The sequence below is a fragment of the Helianthus annuus genome, chromosome 16, assembly GCF_002127325.2.
Source record: "Helianthus annuus cultivar XRQ/B chromosome 16, HanXRQr2.0-SUNRISE, whole genome shotgun sequence".
Classification (NCBI taxonomy): Eukaryota; Viridiplantae; Streptophyta; class Magnoliopsida; order Asterales; family Asteraceae; genus Helianthus; species Helianthus annuus.
Genome location: NC_035448.2, coordinates 118,791,024 through 118,803,624, shown reverse-complemented (window position 1 = coordinate 118,803,624; position 12,601 = coordinate 118,791,024).

Below are 12,601 nucleotides of genomic sequence, written 5' to 3'. Positions count from 1 at the left end.
TGAGACGAGCCATTTCAGGAACAAATGCCCGAAGATTGTCAATGCAAATCCAACCCTTGGATAAGCATTTGGCCGAGCAAAAGATATTGTTGTCTTATGCCTTTGTTTCTTTTGTTTTCTTGTATTGTGAAACGATCTGTTTTGTTTATAAATAAAAGTCGTTGTTCGCAATTTTGATATACAAATGTAGTTACATGTGTGTATGGCATTTCTCTATGATACCTACATCAAGGAACTATGCTCTTTACAAACTACTCTTGTGATTCCCCTTTTCAAGTGATCGCTCATGATTCCCTTGGAAAACTCTAAGTACTCGTTTCATTCTAAGAAACAAAGTACAGAAAATGAAGTGACATTATGAGTAATCGTGCTTTTGCACATTTGTGCCTTTGAATCCTTGGTTAGATAACTGAGGATATTTTCAAATCTCATGCCCATTACGTTCTGATTTTTCAACATGCATAGCATAAGTTTTCAAAAACAACCTCCATGATTTCAAAAACATTGTCTATGTTTTCAAAAACAACCTTCATGATTTCAAAATGTTTCATATAGTCTGAAAACAATATTAACACAGTATATTTTTATCAAGTGCATGATTTCAAAGAGCATTATTCATATTTTCAACCTTATACATAATTTCAAAATTCATCTCGCATGATTTTAAAACATTTATATAAATATACCTACCTAATACACCTACTTTATGTTTTCAAAAGTATTATATATATATAAGGTTTCCAAAAACACTGAACACATTTTAGAACCCCATGCATAGTTTTCAAAATATTTTCCTCATACATTGACTTAACCTTCAAATTCCGCTTCATATGTCGCCTTGGCATATCTAGCATCTCAACTTCATAAGCATTTTTACTTCATGTTTTGACTTAAGCACCTTCAGTTCAAGGTTTCAAAACATCTTCAACTTCTAAAATTCATATGGGATCTTTTTATCTTCACGGTTAGACCCTTGTGGATGATTATTATTCAAATCAGAGTCCTTAATTGGATTCCTTGTGTAACTTAATTCGAACATTTCGGTTCCTTAAAATCGAAATCGAATTTTCTCTTTAAGATCTTTCTATCTTCATAGTTAGGTTCTTGATAATGTTTAAAGGTACCAAATGAAATCCACGGATTGGATTTCTGGTGTGCTTTAAATATCCGTGTCCAAAGATAACAAATTTTTAAATCGAGTTAAACAATTACGTGATTATGTGTTTATGCATTTTGTGTTTTCTTTTATGCATTTTATGTTTTTGAATACTCTGGATATTCGTTATCCAAATCCTCGTAGAACCTTTCATATCTTTATATGAGGGATTCGTAGTAGGATATTCAAAAAGGTACTACCTTAAATCCTTATTGGGCTTCTACGTGATAGTCAAGACCCTTGGATTATATAGTACCATTCCATGATTCAAAAGAGACCCTTTGAGTGGTCTAGTCAAACGATTGATTCAGTATCTGGTTGAGAATGACATGTGATGAGATAAGCTGAAAAGACTCCTTGGCAGTCTGGAGATCATTTATTGACTCAATTAAAAAGGACCCCAATATGGTCTAGTCACAATCATCACAGGCTCGTTCATTGTTTTCCTCCCCTACACATTATAAGATGCACTACGTGACTATGCAAGGAATTACGTAATTATGGATGCATACATAATTATGAAATTCAATGCACAGAAACCACAATAAGACTTATTATGTGTAAGAACCGATAGTGACAACCATAACAAAATGTGAACAATGTAATAGAGGTACGGTGGACGCACCAATAACACTTTATATACTTGTATATAAGTGTCCCTCTCACATTTCAAGCATGATGTTATTTAAAGTTACTAGAAGTTCAGGACTCTAACCAGTGTTGTTCGATCTTTTCAACCTCATGTTTCAAGCTCTCACAAGTTTCCTCTAAATAAATTTCGGGACAAAATTTCCTGAAGTAGGGGAGACTGTGACACCTGTGTCACTTCAACCATCAAACAAATACCAAACCAATGAAATATTATATTTCATACTTGGGATTTGTAAAAATATGTGTATCATTTGCACATATCAATTCTTGTTCGATTTCGGGCTCTAAATCGCTTTCTGGAAGGTTATACGCGCACTGATGCATAAATATAACCAGTTTAACGCAAAAAACACTCCGGAATAGTGCATAGGCTTAACATACCTTAAATAACCTTTAAATAACTTAGAAATAAGTTTTGGAAGGTTTGGTGTGCCGAAATCAGGTTTATTCGCTTACAGGGACTAAATTCGACAAACTGCGAAAGTATGGCAATTTGTATTGTAACGGACATTCTGGAACTTGACCATAAGTTAAAAACATACCCTAAATATCCTTTACATATCTTAGAAATAGGCTTTGAGGTGTTCGGTGTGCTAAAATAAACTTTTTTGGTCATTCAGGGACTAAAAGCGTCAAAAAGTGCATAAGTTTGCATTTTCACGCATAACTTACATTTTGAATACATCCGGACATCCAAAAATTTATGTAATAATTAAAATATTATGTTTTAGTGATTGGCTTGATAAAAATCCATTCGTCGCATAATTTGGATCGTTTTTGTGTCCGTTACGACTTCTGTCGTAATTAACCAAACAACGCAACCGTACGACCAAACGAACCGACATTCGACATATTTTTGAGCATATTTTAAGTTCCCTATACTTTAACTTCATTTTAGAGCTTTAAAATGGGGTTAACGGGGCTTAAACGTGTCAAAAATGCATTAAAAATCAAGTTTGGAGCTGCAGGGGCCTGTTCTGCCAAAAATCAAACACAAGGCTTACGGACCATAAGCACTTATCCATACGGTCCGTAAGGACCTCCCAGTTCAGCAGAAGTGTTTTCCAGCCATTTCCAGCTGTTCCCCATGGTCCCAAGTGGTTTTTGAAGTTCCTATGGGCTGGTTTTGAGTGCTTAAGGTATTACAAAACAGGGGGCACAAGTGTAAGGTTGAGATCAAAGCTCGGATATCGACAAACGATCTTAACGGCTCTCTGAAAACTATAAATACCCCATCTCATTCACTTGCAAAACCCACTTGATTTCTGAGATTTCTCTAAGTTGGGGTGTTTCATCACCTCATACCTGAGAATACTTGGAAAATCAATCTTGCGGGGACCCTTTGTAAGTATTCCTTCGTTCTTTTTATGCTTTTTAGCGTTAAAGTCAAACTGCGTTTGACTTTCTACATTGACCAGTTTATGGTCAACGCAAAGTTCGTTTGAACTTCATAACGTGAGCGTAATCACGATGGTTATAGTCCCTAGTAACTATACCTACTGATTACCACGTTATCTAGGCTCAGTGACGAGTCGTAGTTTCGGCCAAAATGCGTTTTCTCGCGTATTTTGTAACCAAACTACTCTAGGGTATCAAAACTGTTTGTTTAGATACCAAACCTGTTTTCTAACTTAACTAAACATGTTCTAGCATGTTTAGCTTGTCACTCTTAGAATTGTGCTTGTCTAGGGTCGTAAAGATAAGCGATCTAAACAATCGCTTAATGCTTACGAACCCGACCCATTTGGTTGATCATTAGGATCCGACCAAACACATTAGGTGACCATAGTTGTATAGGGAATAACCTTCCGAGGTTATACCTTATGGTCACGTCGTTTAAGTAGTTGTATGATAGGTAGGCTTAGGAAAATTACCAAAATACCCTTTTCACGCATAAATTCATTTTAAGCATATGTAACCTAAATTTTGACATCTAAACTGATTAGATAACTATATTAGACATGTTAAGGCATATTTTACTTATCATAGGACTAATTAAGCGGTCCGAACGCGTTTTACACGAACGACGCGTTAAAGTATCATAAGCTACCTAAACGGGTCGTAATGGGTCATAAGCACTTAGGTTAGGTTTCATTTTAGCATATAGGCTTTGTTAAACCATACCATATGAGTTCCAATACTCATTTGGTTTACGAAACCTCATACTATCCGATCTCCCGATTTAGGTCCGGTTATTTATGTAGTTATCTATATAGGGTGCCGTTTGATTCCGTGATCCCTCTAGCTTTGCTTGGTTGTTGTTCAAGACTTCTAAGCACCCTCAAGTGAGTACATAGTCCCCTCTTTTATTGTTTTTCAAACATTTTGGGGAGAAACACATGTGCCTACTTGTTACTTTCATGCTTTCCATGTTTTCACAACTTATGCTTGCTATGTTCATTAGTACACTTATAGTACATGATTTCATTATGTTTTGCTACGTGTGTTTACTTGACATGCTAGCACATTGTTTTACATTACATTTCTTTTGCTATGTATGTTCATTTAACATGCTAGCACATTGATTTACATGACTTTTCTGCTTTGTATGTTTACTTGGCATACTTAGTACATTGTTTTCACATAACTTGTTTACATTTGGTATAACATTTGGTTTGTTTAACGGTTCTTTATTACATTCATTAACACCGATCATGCCGCTCGGTAGTAAGTAGTGGTACCATAGGACTTGACAAATCCCGTTCCTGACATCCTAGGTTTGTTTGGGTGTAAGGAATGACTGAATCCGAGAACATTTCACTTTGATCACCTTTACTCTAAGGTTATCCTGCTGTCTCAAGGCTTGAATGTATGCGTTTAACATACCGCATAAGTGTTTGTATCAGTATAGCATGCATTTCCACAAAACATAACTTTGATTTAACCAAGTTTTACTTCAATACTTGGTTTTGTGCATTTTCACCTATGGTTTAGTTGATGCATTTCGCTTGCCATACATGACATTTTGTTTACACATTACATGATTGACATTTGACATGGGCATTTTGATATTGACATATACACTCATAAACATTTTGACATGGTTTTCACAATGACATTTGACAATTGGTTTAGACATGGGCAATTTACATTGGTGGTTTGTTTGGGTAAGTGATTTAAGTAACGAGACGTGTGTAATGTGATACAATCATGGTGGATACGCCGCTGGTACTTCCTATATATAAGTGATTGTAATATATTACATGTCGTAGCGTTATTTAAATCATTCAATTTGGATTTATACATTTTTACACAAATAACATATTTTTCACAAGACATCGTTTTACAAAACAGTTTGTTTTATACAAATTCATTTTACTTGGTTATTCATTTAACCTTACATCATTCTTTTTAACTATACATATCTATCATCGCTTTTCAAACGATTTATAAAACAAAACATTTTACAAGGATCATGACTGACTTTTGTTAAACAACTTTTTCTCAACTTATAAGTCATGAATCCTAAATCAATAAAACCTATGTACTCGCCGGCATTTTTATGCTGATGTATTTTCACATGTGTTTCAGGTACAATAGTTGATGGTATTTGATGATGATATTGATGCATGCTCACATAGGATTGGACGAGGCCTTAGTGACAATAAAAGATGCAAGACTAGTTTAAATTTTGTTTTACTCCTTGTTTGTTAAGACATTGTAACTCTTTTAATCTATAAAACAAAATTTCCATTTTTCCATGTGTTATGAAACAATGATTCTATTACAACACTCCCCGACGATTCCGCCACGTTTTGTTGTTTTACGTGGTCGGGGTGTGACACAAGTGAACTAAATAATGACACAAAATGTAATATGGTAAGAGCACTTATATATAAGTTGTACCAGCGGCGTATCTACCATGTTTTTATCATGCTAAACCCGTCCCATTATCTAATCACTACCCAAAACCAATCATTTAATCAAATCGTTTATCTCGTTTAAGTCATTTCAAATCGTTTAACTCGCCCCAAAATCGTTTAACTCGTTTTAATTGTGAAAACTACTTTTGGTTGTCTTGCTAATAACATTTAAACCTTCACGACTCAACTATCTCGCTTCTCGCATTAACAAACCACCAAAGGGTAAGTTAACTATCATTAGATTTGTGACACCTGTGCCTCTGCGACCATCAAACAAATACCAAATTAATGAAATATTGTGTTTCATACTTGGGATTTGTAAAAATATGTGTATCGTTTGCACATATCTGTTCTTGTTCGATTTCGAGCTTTAAATCGGTTTCTAGAAGGTTATACGCGATCTGATGCGTAAAAATAACTAGTTTAATGCAACAAACACTCCGGAATAGTGACATAGGCTTAACATACCTTAAATAACCTTTACATAACTTATAAATAAGTTTTGGAGGGTTTGGTGTGGTGAAATCAAGTTTATTCGCTTAGAGGGACTAATTTCGACAAACTGCAAAAGTATGCCGAATTGTACTGTAGCGAACATTCCGGAACTTGATCATAAGTTAAATATGCCCTAAATATCCTTTACATAGCTTAGAAATAGGCTTTGAGGTGTTTGGTGCGCAAAAAATAAACTTTCTTGATCAATAAGGACTAAAAGCGTCAAAAAGTGCATAAGTTTGCATTTTCGCTCATACTTACGTTCTGAATATATCCGGACATCCAAAAATTTATGTAATCATTAAAATATTTTATTTTCGTGATTGGCATGATAAAATTCCATTCGTCGCGTAATTTGGATCGTTTTTCGCGTCCGTTCGTGTTTCGTCGTAATTAACCGAACAACGCAACCGTACGACCAAACGAACCGACATCCGAGATATTTTGAGCACACTTCAAGTTCCCTATACTTTAACTTCATTTTTGAGCCTTTAAATGAGGTTAACGGGGCTTAAACGTGCCAAAAATGCATCAAAATGCATGTTTTTCAAGTGCAGGGACCTGTTTTGACATTTCTGCCAAAGTTTGCTAGGCCTGGGGCGTAACCCTTGATCAATTCTTACGCGGCCGGCGAGAGCCCATCAAACAGAAACATCATTTTCAGCATTCTGGTCATATTTCAGGGGTTTTAATGCAAAATTCTCAATACCTTGGGCTGAAAATTGATGGTTTTTAGCATCCCATTGTATTCTAATACCTTGGGCCCAAGTTTAAGGCCAAGATTCAAGCTCGTTTTTTGATGAACGATCCTAACGGTTCTTGGTTTTCTATAAATACCCACCTCCACTCATTCCATTCTTCACACCTTGATCTGATTTGTTCTCTAAGTTTGGGTTCTAACACTCCATACCTGAGAATAACTGGATCAAACTTCCATTCTTGGACCTCTTGTAAGTATTCTTTCGCTCTTTTTCGCGTTTTTAGCGTGAAAGTCAAACAAGTGTTTGACTTTCAGCTTTGACCAGTTTATGGTCAACACGAAGTTCGTGTTAGAACTTTTGAGATCGTTGATACTTGTGCTGGATCAGTTTAGTCTCAGTTTGTAGCTATTTTGAATGTATAGGGGCTTGTTTTGTAATTCTCTAGAATTAGGAATCCTGACTTGGTGTAGTTAAGATTCCAGCAAATTTATAAATTTGCTGGCAAGTCAGGAGCTCACTATAAATACCCCAAGCATTGTAACCTAGCCAAGCTTTTGGCTCTTTGATGAATATTAGTGTTGTTACTTTCTCTTGTTGATCTTGTGCTCAAATCTGATATCCAAGGTTGTTTATTGTTATATCTTATTGTTTGGATTCAATACAACACTTGTTGTATTCATTAATCCATTAGCTTCACCTTCATCTTTGATTCTTCTTGACTTTTCATATCTCAAACACCTAATCAATAGGTGTTATGGGCTAAAACAACCAACCACTGTGATCCGGATACGTTTTGGGATCTACAATTTGGTATCAGAGCCTTTGTGCTCTTGGTTGTTGTGTTCTTGTTAAGATTTTTCATTGTTTTGAAGGTTTTTCAAAGTTTCAAGGTTTTTCAAATTTTTGAGCTTAAAATGGATTGATTTGGTGTGTTTAATCGATAGGTTGTTGTTAATACTTGATTAGGGAGTCATTTTGGACATTTTGTTGCATCAAAACATGGTGTTTGAGCTGTTTTTGAGTGATTAGAGGGTTTTAGTTCGTGTTAAACCCTCTGTCCAGCGAAATTATCTTGAAGCCAGCGAACAATATTTGAATACAGCGAAATTATCTTTTGAAGACAACGAACTCAGCGTTGAATATAGCGAAATAAATCAAATCGTTGAGGATCTTATCGCATAATCATTAATTTCGCCGACCATCGTTCGAGCGAAATTGTTGATCACTAGCGAAATAGTGTCAATTGTCCCTTGAGCGAAATTATCGAAGGCGACTTCGAGAGCCGTGATAGCGAACCACAGCGTTCTTATCACGGTTATCGGTGAAATTAACCTAACATCTGTCTGTGTTTTGATTTGTCAGGGAAGTTACGTGATCGCTCGTGCAGGATTGCATAACTCTCCAGCGAAGGTAGCGGATCAGCTAGCGAAGGTGTTCAAACATCATCGATCTTCGGCGAAATTAAGTCTCTTGTCAGTTAACCTGTGATCTATCAGCGAATTTAAGATCTGATCAGCTCATATTTGTCTAAAACAAGCAAAGATGTCGCTAAATCAACTAAGTCCAATTGCTCAAGCGGAACTTGAAACTGGAACTACCACTCGCCCACCAAAGTTGAAAGGGGTGGAAGACTTTAGCACTTGGAAAACTCGAATTCAATCGTTCTTTGAGTACACGGACTACAATTTGTGGCTCTCTGTTACCGCTGGACCTCATATTCCAACGGTAGTTCGAGGAGATGCAGTAGTTGCTAACAATGACGCTACTACCTTCACTGATGAAGACAAAGCTCTCATTCAACGTGATCGTCGCGCACACGCTGCTCTAACCATGGCTCTATCAACCAACGATTGCAACATGTTTGAGGAGCACCGAACTGTAAATGCACTCTGGAATGCATTAATCGAGTACTATGAAGGAAATGAAGAACTGATCGAAAGCAAGAGAGATATGGTGCAGAAACAATACGACATGTTTTGCGGAGTTCGTGGAGAAAGTCTTTCTGATCACATCAGTCGCTTTTTGAACATGATGACCAAAATGAAGAAGGCAGGAAATACTGTTACAAATCGTGCTGCAATAAAGAAGCTGCTTGATTCACTCCCCAAGGAATGGAGCCTACAATGCATGATGATCAAGAAGGATTTCGTCAACCATCCTAATCCTGTCACTCTGTCAGATCTGATCAACACCCTAAGAGCCTTTGAAATGGATGTTAACAAAAGAGAGATGAACACTGCTGGATATCAACCTAAGTCAACTCAACCTTCAGCTGGATTGAAGAATGTGGCATTTCTCGCTTCAGGGGGCATCACTCCACAAGCTTCTGACTTAATTTACGCGAACGCTTCCGCAAGCGCATCTAAAGCCCCACAACTTGTTGAGAAGACCATCACTGTGGATACTCAAGCGTTGAAAGTATCCACTGAAAATGTGGCACTCTTCAACACATTTTTGAGCAGCTACGAAGCCCTAATGTCGGGGGAACTGAAAAAGGAGATGTTCACTGTTGAAGACATGTATCAGGTTGATCCAGATGATATGGAAGAAATGGATCTGAAATGGCAAATGGCCATGATCACTTTGAGGTTAAAGAAATTTCAAGACAAGACAGGCAAGCGTTTGGGTCTTGGAAAAGTTGGCTTTGACAAATCTAAGCTGAGGTGCTACAACTGCAAGAATCTAGGACACTTCAAGCGCGATTGTCCTCTGTTAAAAGAAGGAAACAGTGAAACTACTCCTGCTGTAAAGCAAATCATAGTTGAAGAGAACAAAAACAATGCGTCTCCCAGCACGCCAAAAGCTTTAGTCGTTGAAGACTATGATTGGAGTGAGGAAATCACTGAAGCAAAGGAGCAAGTTAACAAAGCCCTGATGGCCAAGATCTCAGGTGAATCATCTGCAAGGCAGTTTGAGAAGCAGACAGCTGGAATTCCGACTGGAGACAATGCTGCTGACAAGGGATTGAAAAGCATTCTTACTTCAGTGGAGACTTGTGATCAAGCAGAAAAGCATGTTGCTAAAGAAACATCTGAGAAAGGCAAGGATAAGGTCCAAGCAGCAGCCATGAAAGCAGATTCATAAAAAGAAAAGGCTGACAAGGACTTGGTAAATAGTATTCCACTTAGTTTTAAAGAAAAATTATGCTCACCAGCATGCGTTGATGTCGTGGCACATTACAAATTCTTAAACCTAGAATTTGAAAGGCAAAAAGACAAAGCTTTAAAATTTAACAACGAGCTTAAACAGAATGAGGCTGCATATCAGAGAAAACTCTTTTCCACCAGGTGCCTTAGGAAGCTTACCAACTATATCCATACCCCATCTCATAAACGACCAAGAGGAGGATATAGGATGCAGGAATTCAGCCGGTTGATGAAGGATATTGTTGTGTCTCTGACAAGGATCACATTTCTTAGCATACTCCACAGCGTCTCTCTTCATAGTTGGCCAATAGTATCCTGTCCTCAGGATCCTCGAGAATAATGCCCTGCCCCCAGTGTGATTTCCACAATCTCCTTCATGGAAGTCTTTTAAAACTTCTTGGATTTCAGGATCCTCAATGCATCTTAAGTATGGTCCTGCAAGAGATCGTTTATACAACATATTATTTAATATTGTAAATTGGGATACCTTAATTTTGAAAACCCTAGAGTTTTCTCCCGTAGGAATCTCTCCATGTTGTATGTATCTCATGATTGGGAGAATCCATGATCCTGAATGAGATTGAGTATCATCACTAGGGATGATTGCAGAATCCTCTCCTATCTCCATAGCACCTGATCCTCGATGGCAGGGGTCAGGATATGGATAATGGGGATACTTATATCCTCCGGGATCTTCAAAGATGATCCTAGATTAGCCAATGCATCAGTATTTGTATTTTCCTCCCTTGGTACCTGTGTCAAACTAAAGGAAACAAAAGAGAGTGCCAATTCTTTGACTATCTCCAAATATTTGGTTAGCTTTTCACCTTTAACAGCATAGGATCCATTAAAGTGATTAGTGATTAATAACGAATCTACATGTACCTCAAGATACCTGATCCTTATATGCTTAGCAATTTGCAAACCAGCTATCAAGGCTTCATATTCAGCCTCATTGTTAGTAGTTTGGAACTCACAAGCTATAGAGTGGGGTATTATGTCCCCATGTGGCGATTTTAGTAGTATTCCAAGCCCTGTTCCTTTGACATTAGAGGATCCATCTGTATAGAGTATCCAAGGATCCTTAGTCTCCTCTAGCTGTTAGACTTCTAATTCGGCTTCCTTTTGCAAGTCACTACTGAAATCTGCCACAAAGTTAGCTAAGGCTTGGGATTTAATGGCTGTGCTAGGCTCATATCTTATATCATAAGCACTAAGCTTCACTGCCCACTTAGCCATCCTTCCTGACATCTCAGGTTTCCTGAGAACATTCTTAATTGGAAAATTAGTTTTAACAATAATGGCATGAGTTTCAAAATAATGTCTCAATTTAGTAGATGCCATGATTAAAGCAAGGATAAGTTTTTCTAAGTGAGAATACCTGGACTCGGCATCAAGCAAACTCTTACTTACATAATAGACAGGATGTTGTGTACCTTGGTGATCCTTGACAAGGACCGCACTTACTGCTTTTGATGATACTGCTAGATATAAGGATAACACATCTCCTTTTTCTGGTTTCATCAAGGCAGGAGCCGAGGACAGGTAATCCTTGAGAGCTTTGAGAGCATTTTCATGCTTCTCAGTCCAATCAAACTTTTTGTTCTTCCTCAAGATATCATAGAACTCCTTTTTCCACCTCACAGCAAAAACTACGTGCCTATGCCGACTCCTCATCCCGAAAATGATCTCATAAATGAAAAGGCCTCAGTTGAACAAAATGAATTTTATGAAAATGAGACAACCGCTAACTGTTCTAAAAGCAATGCAGATCCCATTGAGTGTAAAGAAGATGTGTGCGATGAGGATGGAGACTGCGGCGGGTCAAAAATAGGAATTGGATATTCAGGCGACAGTTATTCCACCGTTAACTGGTTCGTCTGGAATTGTTCTAAGAAAAACAATGTTAAGGATGAATGTGATAATTTAAGTAGGATGGATGACTGTAATGGCCAAGTGCCTAAATTTAAATCCTTGGATGACTGTAAGGGCCATGTGCCTACATTTGAGACCCGTGATCGTGAACCTTATGTGTCTGATTGTCATGATTTGAATTATGCGTGTTGTGATGATAAAGTTGCTTGTCAATCTCCTGTATTTGTGCCAGAATTAAAAAGGAATAGCTTTGGAAAATTCCTTACAAAGGAAATTCCCGAATTTATTCCTTCTAGAACAGGTATGACAGAATCAGAAAGGAGCGTCACTGAAGACCAAGATAATGAAGATTCAAGCGTCACTACCACAGAAGACGAACAAACATCAGAAAGTTCAACTGAAGATCAGGTAACTAGTGATGAAAGCTTCGAGTGTTCAAGTTATGAAGCTATTGAAGACCAAGATTCAAAACGCACAAACGACGATCGAAGCTACAATGGGTCAAGTTACGAAGCAAGTGAAGAACAAAGTTCGAGCGAGGATAACACATCTGAAAGCTCACTCCATTCAGACAGTGATGAAGAACATTCCGAAGATGAAAGCAGAGTGGACAAGAAATTGAAGAAAGCAGAAAGCTCAAGACTCTCATCACATACATCATCTTCTCACACCAAAAGACCCAGACATAAAAGATGATTTCGCTGTGGTCATTTA